Here is a 10,148-nt window from a genome sequence, read left to right on the forward strand (position 1 = left end):
TGCAGGGCTGTGTGTTCCTAGGGGGCAAAGAGGCTGTGAAACAGGGCTGCAAAATCGGTGAGAGGGGAGAAGGAGGGGGATGGGCTTCTGGGTAACACAGCACTTGGGGAATTTTTCTTTCAGATGACAGTGAGATCATATCTGGTGCACGCAGAGAAAACAAATGTGTTGGATGGGGTCCAATGAAAATCAAGTCCTACGCAACACTGGGGGAAATGTTTTTGAATTTTATAATTTTAATGAAATGTTGAAGGAAAGGGGGAAATTTTTGAGAAAATGCATGTGTATCTTTTCCTAAAGCTTTTTTTCAGCCCCCACGGACAGCATTTTCCTTTTTAAATCATCATTTCTTTTGCAAAGAAAACAAAGCTATCTTAGACATTGTCAAAATTACCTGTTTGCCATCGTTCTGCCTAGAAGCACTACCAGGTAAAGAGAGAAAAATGTGAAGGAAACCCTTTACAGCCAGGGGAACTGCAGAGAGGCACAACTTTCTTGAGAAAGTTTCACTTCCTAAGGTTTTTCGCTATGTTTGCTCATTTAAATGGCCATTGTATTAACCCACTTTTTAAGATTTTCGAACGTCAGCAACCAACTGATGTCTTGTAAAAGAAAAGGCACGACGTCGAAGGCCGGCCTCTCGTTGCTCTGAGGACCTGGCAGCACCAGCAGTGCGCTGCCCCGGCCTCGGGAGTGGCGTGGCTGCAGCCCGGCCTTCGCTGGGGTGGATGCGACTGCTTCCGTGTAGCTGTACCAGTCTGCCTGGGGGTAGCTATTCCCAGAGAAGTAGCTGGTAGCTCCGTAGTAAGGCCTTTGGCCCGCAGGGGTTAGGCAGGACCCGGCTCCCCCCGTTCCTGTTCCTCCATTCGTTCAATCGCTTTTTCTTGTGAAGGACTTCTGCACCCAAACGTTCAGGACAGGAGATGGTGAAATAGTACTATCATATACTTTAATTTCAAGGAAAAAACCTTCAAAGTTTCCAATTAAATAGTTTTTAGTGCTTTGCAACACTTTCCAAATTAAAAGCTTTGATTTTTCTTGTTCAAAGCAGCATTTTCTTTCAAAAATCCCCTTTATTTTCAAATATTCAAAATATATTTAAATAGCCACTGTCAAAGTGAAGCTTTAAAATTTTTTAGGAACAAATGTCTCATTGGAACCCTCCAAATCATTATTTGTTTTACTTTTCAATTCACAAAAAAAATCACTTTTCTTTCCTTTCAGTCTGATTGAAATGAGTCCTCCTAACTTTCCAAATTTGCCAACGAAACAAAAAAAAAAATTAAATATTCATCGTGTTCCAATGAACACCTTTCGTAAAACTTCTGAACTATGCAAACTAATCCCCTTCTGGGAAATAGGTGTAGAGCGTTTTATGGTAGAAGCTTGCGGAGTGACTCAATGCCTCTTCGCTCGCGCACCAGAACCCTCCTCGTTCATCTGATTATTCAGACTTGTGCCTCGTCTCTGGTTTTTGGCTCGTCCCCCCACCGATCTTCTCTCTCTTTCCTTCGCTCCTGAGAAGATACTCTTTATCTGCAGAGGTGTCAGACAGAGCCGTGCCGGGGGGCGGACGCGGCTGGCAGGGCAGCCGTGGCTGGGGCGTCCGTGCCGACGGGGCGCGGGGGCTTGTCCCCGCTCCGGCAGCGGCAGCAGGAGAGGCGCCTCCCCGGCACCTCCCCGGCGCCCCGCGCCCGCCGCCGCGCGCCCGCTCCCGGCTCTTTGCCAGGGCCGCGTCGGCACCGCCACGGGCCCAAGGCGCAGAGGGCCGGCAGGCAGCGCGGGGGCAGGGACGCGGGGTCGGCCCACGGGCGCTCTGCCCCGCGCGTCGAGCGGAGCAGGCCGTCTCCGGCGGCCCTGGCGGGGGGGAGGCTCCTCCCGGAGGTCCGGCCGTGCAGGTGGGCTGCTGGAGAAGTGGTGGGAGATGCAGCAGAAGCAGGAGCTGCCCAAATCGCGGGGCCAGAGACAGAGGGGAAGACAGCAGAGCTTTGTTGGCTCCCCTCGCTTGCTGCCAGCCCTCTCTTTCTTCATTTCACGCCTCTGGGTACACCAAGCCTGCAGGCACGGCCCCAGCGAGCGTGGTGGGCAGCAACGGCTGCCAGCCTCCTCCTCACGGCCGGCGGGTGCTCTCCTGACATGAATCATGTCCTCCCCGGCAGCCGCTGTGAAGCAGGACCCTGGCAGGACCCTGGCCTCCCTCACCCACGTAGTACCAGGCCCTGCAGCTGACCTTAGAGAGCGGCTCGCGCACCCCTTGCCGCGTGCCGTGCTGCTCACAGGAGGAGCGGTCCCTCTCCGCCCTCCCAGCTCAGCCGCGGCGCCAGCCTGGCCCGTGTTCGGCGCTCGTGCCGTGCTCGGCGCCGCGGCGAGTACGGGTGCTCCCCGCGGAGTTCCCGGCTGCGGCGTGCCTCTGGGGCGGGCGGCAGCCACGTGCAGGCAGCGCACAGCAGTCGCTTTGCCCCGCGCTTTCAGGCACCGGCTACACTTCTAGCTAGGCTGCGTGTGTTCTCGTGGGGAGCCGCTTTGTAAAATTCATCAAGTACCCACCGTTTCTTCAGGGCTTTTGCCCAGTGATCTGGTTTTATAGCAAATGCCATGAAGGCCATGGCTAGAGTTTGCACCCACCGAACTGCATAAACATCCATAGCGTTTTTTTGCATAATTGTTGGCCACTGTCCCCCTGGATAGCTGGAAGTTTCCTACAGGAGTATCTGCCTAAAGGGACTGTCATCCACCTAGCAGGAAAAGGAGGGCAGATACCAAGGGGTTTTTTTCTATCGAGGACAGATCACTGCTTTAATCCCAGTGCCACAAAGAGCTGCAGTCCTTGCAGAGCGGGCAAGATGAAGGCTTAGCTGACGGCATCTCCTCTCCGGAGCCCTTTGTGCTCATCTCAGGGACATTGTGAAGCCCAGTCAATCAGCGGGGCTGCGTGGGAAATCACCATCATTCTGTAGTCAGCTTGACTTTGGGAGAAGACACGGCAAAACGTTATCCTTGTGCTTCCTAGCTGCAGGCTGAGGGCAGCTCTAATTTACTCTGGCAGCCGGCAGCCTCCGAGATGAGATCTGCTCAGACAGCAGCACTGTTTACCAACAACGCGGCCACCTCGACTGTTGCAGTGTGGGCAAACGTTTGGTGTAGGCACTGCTGTGCTGCTTTCGAGTTGCTAAAAGACTCCTGTTGTGACAGCAAGCTCATCCAACAGCAGGCAGCGATGGCTGCCAAGGGAGCGGCTGGCCGCCGCGAGCCCAACTGTTTCGTGTGCGCCGCTGCCAGGGCCCCGCTGTTACCTGCTGAGCAAAAGTGGCCGTGGCCCTCCCACCTGAGCGCTTCTCTCAAGCAGCCAGAGCTGCCGTCTTTCAGGCTGTGGAACGCGTGGGGGCTTACGGTGCCCGTTACTGTGGTCAGCGTGAGAAGGCGCTGCACAGTGCCTGAATCCTCTGAGGACCCCGAGGAGAAGGAGGAGCCGCCGTCCCACGGGTGGCTTTCAGCGCGGCCCCACCACCCTGAACATGTGGCCTAGCATAGGGCTGAGCTGTGCCAACGGTGACAGCGCAGGGAATAAATAACAGACTGCATCTTGGAAATCGAAATCCATTTCTGCACAGTTGCCTGACTGGGCGGTGAGATTTGCTCGGCTTCCACCTCGAAGGCCCCAAGCAGGGACGGCAGTACTGGTCGGAGAAAATGCCGCATTTGCTGCGATAGAAAAGCTGAAGATGAGGCTGACTGAATGATTGCTGTGGGAAATATCGGTGGTACTGAATTTGGGCAGGGGGATATGTGTCAGGGGCAGAGCGCCACAGATCCCCCCGAGCCAGCCAGGCAGGGTGAGCGCATGTGACGGGGCTGAAGGTGGGCTGAGCTGCCAGAAGGGTAAGGCAAACTTGGGCGTACCACGGAGACCTTCAGAGAGGGAGCCTGGGTGCCCAGAAATTCGCTGCAGCTCTCTCTATTTATATGCTAAATCCTTCTGGATCGGTCACAGCCGTCGGAATGAGGGAGAGGTGAGTGACCCGGCTACATGCCCGTGTGGGGTGGCAGGCACTGGGGTCCCCATGGACCGGGAGTTAGGACTTTGCGGGAACGGCTCCCATCGGGTGGTTTGGATGCAGCCACCCCGCTTTGGAGGATAAGGGAGTTTAAAGATACAGATGGTAAGTGCCAGCTGGCCTCCGTTCCCAGGAGTGTTTCTGCGCACATTTAATTTACTAACAGACACAAGTGATACAGTCTAAAGCACGATTTAGCCCCAGGAAAATGGTGCAAAGGGAACTTTCTTTTTACAAGCTCCCTGAGCAGATGTTCCTGTAACTCTGGGGCTTGGCACCCTGAGGCTTTATAAATAGCTCATGCGATTCCCCCCTTCTAGGCAGAGCGTACCTTGTGCATTTAAGAGTGGGCCTCAAATCTTAAAAGCCTTGCTGGCTTTTCCCTTCCCTGCCCCTTACACACACCCACACGTACATGCGTCACCTTTATAGCCTGGTCATCTTCACCATTGCCTTAGGTCAAGGTTTTGTCATCTTTGTGTCTGATCTTTGTAACCAGGGCTGTGACTGCTATGGTAACAGAAAAGACAGGCAGCTGCCGATCACTACAGCTTGCCAGCCCCATACAGGGGGGAAAATAAAGGCAGGGGGGTGTGACTCTCAGTTGGATTTTTCTACACTCAGCTTCCCCCCAGAATATATAAATATGGCTAATTAGGTAAAGACTCTGCTATAAATGCATGACAAAGAAAATTTAAGCTGGGACCACATAAAAATGGAGTGGAGCCCACAAGGATGCGTTCTCATCAGACCGCCCCCTGCAGACGGCAGAACAGCCTATACCCCACGCCCTTCACCTTTGGCGAGAGCGTTACGTATTACCGTGTTATTCTTAGAAAAGCATCTGCCAGACCTTCCTAAAGAATCCAGTTCTCACAAGCCCTCCCCCTTTTCTGTCTGAGAGCTGCGGGTTTCTAACGAGCGTCACTGTAAAGCAGCTCTACCACAGGCAAATGTCATTTGGCATCTGTATTCTCGGAAGCGCCAGCGTGACACCTTGGCAGGGATGACAAAATACCGAGGGTAACAGTGAAACAGAGGGGAGGCAAGTCCTCCCTCTCGTACCCCCTGCAGCACCGTGGGTCGTTGTGGTGCCGCTGAACGGCACATCAGCATCCTTGCAGTTATTCTGGTGGGAGCTCTGCACTGAATCCAGTGGAAGTCACTCGGGTTTACACCACGCACGGCCGCAGAGCTCAACCCGCCATCCGCGGCCTCTGCGGGAAGTGCTGAGCGGTGCCGGGGGCCCTTGTGCCTATAGACGACTTGTCCTGTGGGTGACTTGTCCAGCTGGAGTGCAAGTCAGGCGGGACTGCTTTTAAGGACGCATTTGTGCAGAACCTAATTCTCCTGCTAGGGAGCGTCTAACCATGACCCTGCAACGCTCAGCGTCACTGTGAGCCGTCTCTTAGGGGGGCTGAAGAAGTATCACTGCACACCAAGGTGAGGGGAGAACCCCAAGCTTTGGAGCTCGAGGGGAATGTGGGGCACGTCTCCCGCTCTCCTGGGATGGGGTCATCCTTCGTCTTGCACAGGTTTAAACCAGGAAGCACAAGTTTAAAGCAGTTCAGTAGATCATGCAAAACTTTTCCCAGGTTTTTCTTACCATAGGGCTTTGTTTACTGTCTGAGACAAGTGAGCACTATGGAGTGAACTGAGAGCTATAAGAACTGTAGTGAGCTTTCTGGAGCCTCGAGTCCTCTCACTTTGCATCCATAGAGAGAAGGAATCAGGAAACAGGCCCCGGATCTTCCTTTTCTCCCCTCCCCACACCCTCACATGTGGGAACTGTCCAGATGAGGCCTGGGAGACTGCTGCTCGTCAGCCTCTGGAGCTGCTTCTAGCAAGAGCGTTTGTTACTTTCGGAAATGCCTCAAATTCCTCGTGACCCTGGGGAGCAGCTGGATGGGATCTCGGCGGAAGAGGCACCTCCACACTCTTTTTCCCACATTTTACTTTCCTGTGCTGAACTTAAAAACTGCCCACATTGAATGGGGGTTTGCAGATCCTGGAAGATGAAGACACTCCCCTTTCTGCATAGCGGCACACCAAAGTGGATGGTCTGCCAGAAAAGATGCGCAGCCTCCACCCTGCATGGCCGGCTGCCGCCTCTGCTTCTTGCAGCAGTGTAGTTAGGTGTGGACTGAAAGCGAGGTGAAGCACATCCCAAAATCTTTGGAGAGCTGCTAGCCAGCTCCCTGTGTGCTGCTAAAGGCAGAAGGGGCATTTCGATCAGGAGGGATCAGCAGGTGGGGAGACACGGCTGACTCAGGTACCGTGAGCTGCCTCCTTCCCCGGCCACGCTCCACCACCTCTCCCGGGGCGAGGGGCTTCCCTCCTGCGCCGGCTGCTCCAGCGGCCCCGTCCCACCCAGCCGCGAGGAGTGCGAGCGGGAGGAGAGCCCGGCCGTGCCTCTGGTCTGCGCACGTCCCCTCGGGGACGGAGGACCCTGCGGGGTTCGCAAAGGCTGTCACTTTGAAGGGGCATCTCGCTAGCCTCTCCGAGCACAAGGAGCGGCAGGAGGACACCTGGGCAGCCGAGGGCGCATCGCGGCAGCACCCACGGTGGGCCAGCGCCGGCGGGAAGCTGTGGCCCAGAGGAAGGGGCGTCTTGCTGAGGCTTTCACCGCCCACCGAGGCGTGGGGCACGGCTCCCCCTCCACTGCCCGCCAAACCGCCGCGGCCGCTGGGGGCCCGGGGCTCTGTGGGAGCATCCCCTGCCTCTGCCTGGGGGCAGCGGGTCCCCAGTGCTGCAGATGAGGCAGCACCGCAGCACCCTAATTTGCTGGAGGAAAATCGAGGCTCCTCAGATCAGGCGAAGGGCCCAGGGCTTCTCGGGAGGGCAGTGACAGAGCATTTTGTTGTCTCCTTGGCCTGAGGTGTGGCCACCAGCCTGCCCCTTGGCTAAATTTACTGTGAGGAAGGACATCTGTGGCAGTGTGTCCGGGGTCTTGGCACTCTTCCAGGGCCTGGATGAATGAGCGCGCGGAGGGGCTCGGGGTAGGAGCTGGAGTTTGCCGACCCGGCTGCGCTAGCAGGAAGCAAGGAAACAATGGGAATCGGGGGGGCGCCGCGTTTGTGCCTGCAGTTCATGGTCATTTAAGTTGGCACAAACCAACTGACAGCCTCATAGAAGGACCCCTCCCTCTGCCTGTCACCCCTCCCTCCTTCGTGGCCCCTGTTTTCCCTCTTGTGCTGCGCCTTTCCCTTCCCTTTCCCCAGTAAACAGGGGTCGCGGCGCCAGGCCCTGTGCCCGCGCGAGGGCAGGCCGGGACGGGTCTGGGAGGGGGCCCCGCGCCGTGAGAGGGGCCGGGGGCTTTGCCGGTACCAGCCTTCGGGCAGCGCGTGCCTATCGCTGGGACCACAGTGTCATGACACGGAGCTGCAAGTGTGAACGCAGTTTTGGGTCGGTTTTGGCTGCTGCTGCAGCCCAGTGCTTTCCCCTCCGTGCACCCACGAGTGGACCTGCAGCAAAGAGCAGCACCCTCAGTCCCCTGCCTGGAGATCGTGGAAGGGAAAAACGATCTCCTCAGCCACCGGTGGGCACTTCTTGTTCATTGACCAGGGCTGAAAAGCTGCTACGCAGCATGACCCTGCCTGCTAGTCCGGGCAGAGCACTGAAGGCTCCAGGTCTGAGGGGAGGGAAATGACTTGCACATCTTTTTTGAAGTGAATTCAGGCTGTTTAAATCACTCTGCCTCGCACAGTTCTGCCACTTACAGTTAGTAAACCGGATTAATTCCTTGGTGTTGGGCACACACAGTGATCTATTTAAAATAATGATGGTTCCTATTTCATTCTGAAAGCAAGCAAGGCATTGGCGATCATTACATTTCAGGAACATAGTCTGTATTTCCTCGTTTGCTCTTATTATTAGATGCTGCTTTTAATTGTTGATTCACTTCTTTCCTTCTATTTCTTTATCTCTATGACTCAAAGGTTGCCCGTGTATAGGAGCTTGGTTTGTTTTACTATTTTGAGGGGTTTTGTTGAGGTTATGGGTATATATAGTTTTAGCCAAAAATATGCCAGCCATATATCAGTTTCTAGCCTTCTGTCATTTATCGTGTTGCTTGACCTTTGCATGCAAGAGCTCGCTGGTTTGTTACAAAACCCCAGTGCGTCTGGCTTTCTCGCACACATCCTCTCTGCCATAATTAGCAACTGGCCAAAGCAAAAATCCCCGCTGTGAACACTGCTGAGTCATCATCCAGATATTCCTGTTTGCATCGCTTTTTCCATCACGGATGAGACAAACCGTAAAACCAAATAACCTCTGAATACTGGGTGGATAATGTTTTTACCTGAGATGGTTAAAGCTTTGATTAGGATCCCCCTGTGCTCAAGGGAAGAAGCTGAATTTCTGTGCAATCAAATAAAAGTTGAAAGCATAAATACAGCTCTTGCTTGCGCCTTTCCAACTGTGAGACAAGGTTACTCCAGGCAACACCTCAAACTCACCTGAGTGTTGTAGCTATTAGAGGGTGGCTGTGTTTAGATGAATGGTGTAACCCTCCCTCCCCCAAATTGCCTTGTATGAGTTGCCCTGCAACTTAGATGGGTAGCGAAGCAGTCGTGATATTGAGACCGGGAGGTTTGTGAAGCCATTTGAGCTGAATAGCTCTTCAGCAGCTGTCTGCTTTTGCCGAGCTCTGGACACGACAGACCTTTTAACTCCATGTTGCTCTTAGCCAGCACTCAGGCCCACACAGTTCCTCTTCTCCAAGGGCTTACGAGATGCCTTCGTGGCTTATGTCCATCTTTCTCTGTGGAGTCTTTGAAAGCCTTGAGCTCAACCACACCAGCCCACATGAAGACTGGGTGCCAGGCTCTTCTTGGTGCGGGTTCACGGCCTCGCTTTGCTCACACCAGACACTGATAACCTTCAAGAAAGACCACAGGAGGAACCCATTTTCCCAGACTTTTCTTCAACTGATCAGAGAAAACACTCGGACTTAGCTAGCAAGGCCTTACGAGTCGTGGATAAGGTTGTGCTATAAACTGGCCGTTTCAGCAGGACAGAGCCGGGCAGCAGGGCCCCGGGGCGGTCAGCAGTGCGAGTCAGGACGCACTGCCACCGAGGTTGGTGGAAGGTGTCTGAGCGTCAGCCTTTACAGCACGGCAAGCTCTGGCCATGTTCCTCGTAGGTTTATAAGTGGCCATGGGCATTTAGGACTGAATCAGTTTCTCCAGAAGGAGCGTTTTACTGTCTTGAGATTTTAAAATAATTGCCTGCCTTACGTTGCGCACACGCTCATAGCCCTGGCTGCTCAGTGTAGTCAAGCACCGTGTTAAAGCAACACACACGTTCGAGCAGAGGGGATGTGCCGCCGTGGTCACGAGACGGAGTTTCCAGCGGGTGATCGTCCTGAAGGCACTGACTTGCCCTGCCCGTTCGACAGTGCGTTTGGGCTAATGCCGTCTCCCCGTGCTGCGGCGATGTGTTTATTCCTTTTGTCTCTTGTTGGTCTGGCACATGGACAAACCAGTGTCAGAATCATTTAAAAATCAAATCATAAAAGGGAGTGAGACGTTTCTGTTCTTAAAATAGCAGTTTCTTTTGAAGCTGTTGGATCTGCCCAGGGGCTGGGGGGAGGGCAGGGGGAAGGACTTCCTCCTTTGAAGATAGATAGCTCTCGTAACTGTGACAAAGGAGAAAGGAGTCTGTATTGAAAAGATTTCTCCTCTAATCTGAATTTTCTGCACCATCATGACCAGTCTGGCTTAGACAAAAGTCGCTCCAGCCTTGAGGCAGATGACTCTTCCTCCTGCAGGCACTTGGCCGGTCCCCAGGTGCGGGTGACAGCAGGCAGGAGTGCTCCCTTGGGCTCTCCCTGGTAGTAACCGGAAGGCCCCACTACTCTAACCGATGGGGCTGGAGGTCACCACGGTGCTGGAGGAGGAGGAGGAAGCAGCTTTTCAATCTACCTACAAGTAAATACCTGTTCTTTTACAAATGGACGTCAGCAGCGATATTTCTCTGCTCACTGGCCCAACACTTCTGCTTTCCAGCTGATGCTGTGGACTAGGCCAGTGACAGCCATGCAGGTGGATTTATTGCCCTGGGATTTCTGGTGGGATAGCCAGCCCAAAC

This window comes from Dromaius novaehollandiae, chromosome 7 (assembly GCF_036370855.1).
Source record: "Dromaius novaehollandiae isolate bDroNov1 chromosome 7, bDroNov1.hap1, whole genome shotgun sequence".
NCBI classification, from domain to species: domain Eukaryota; kingdom Metazoa; phylum Chordata; class Aves; order Casuariiformes; family Dromaiidae; genus Dromaius; species Dromaius novaehollandiae.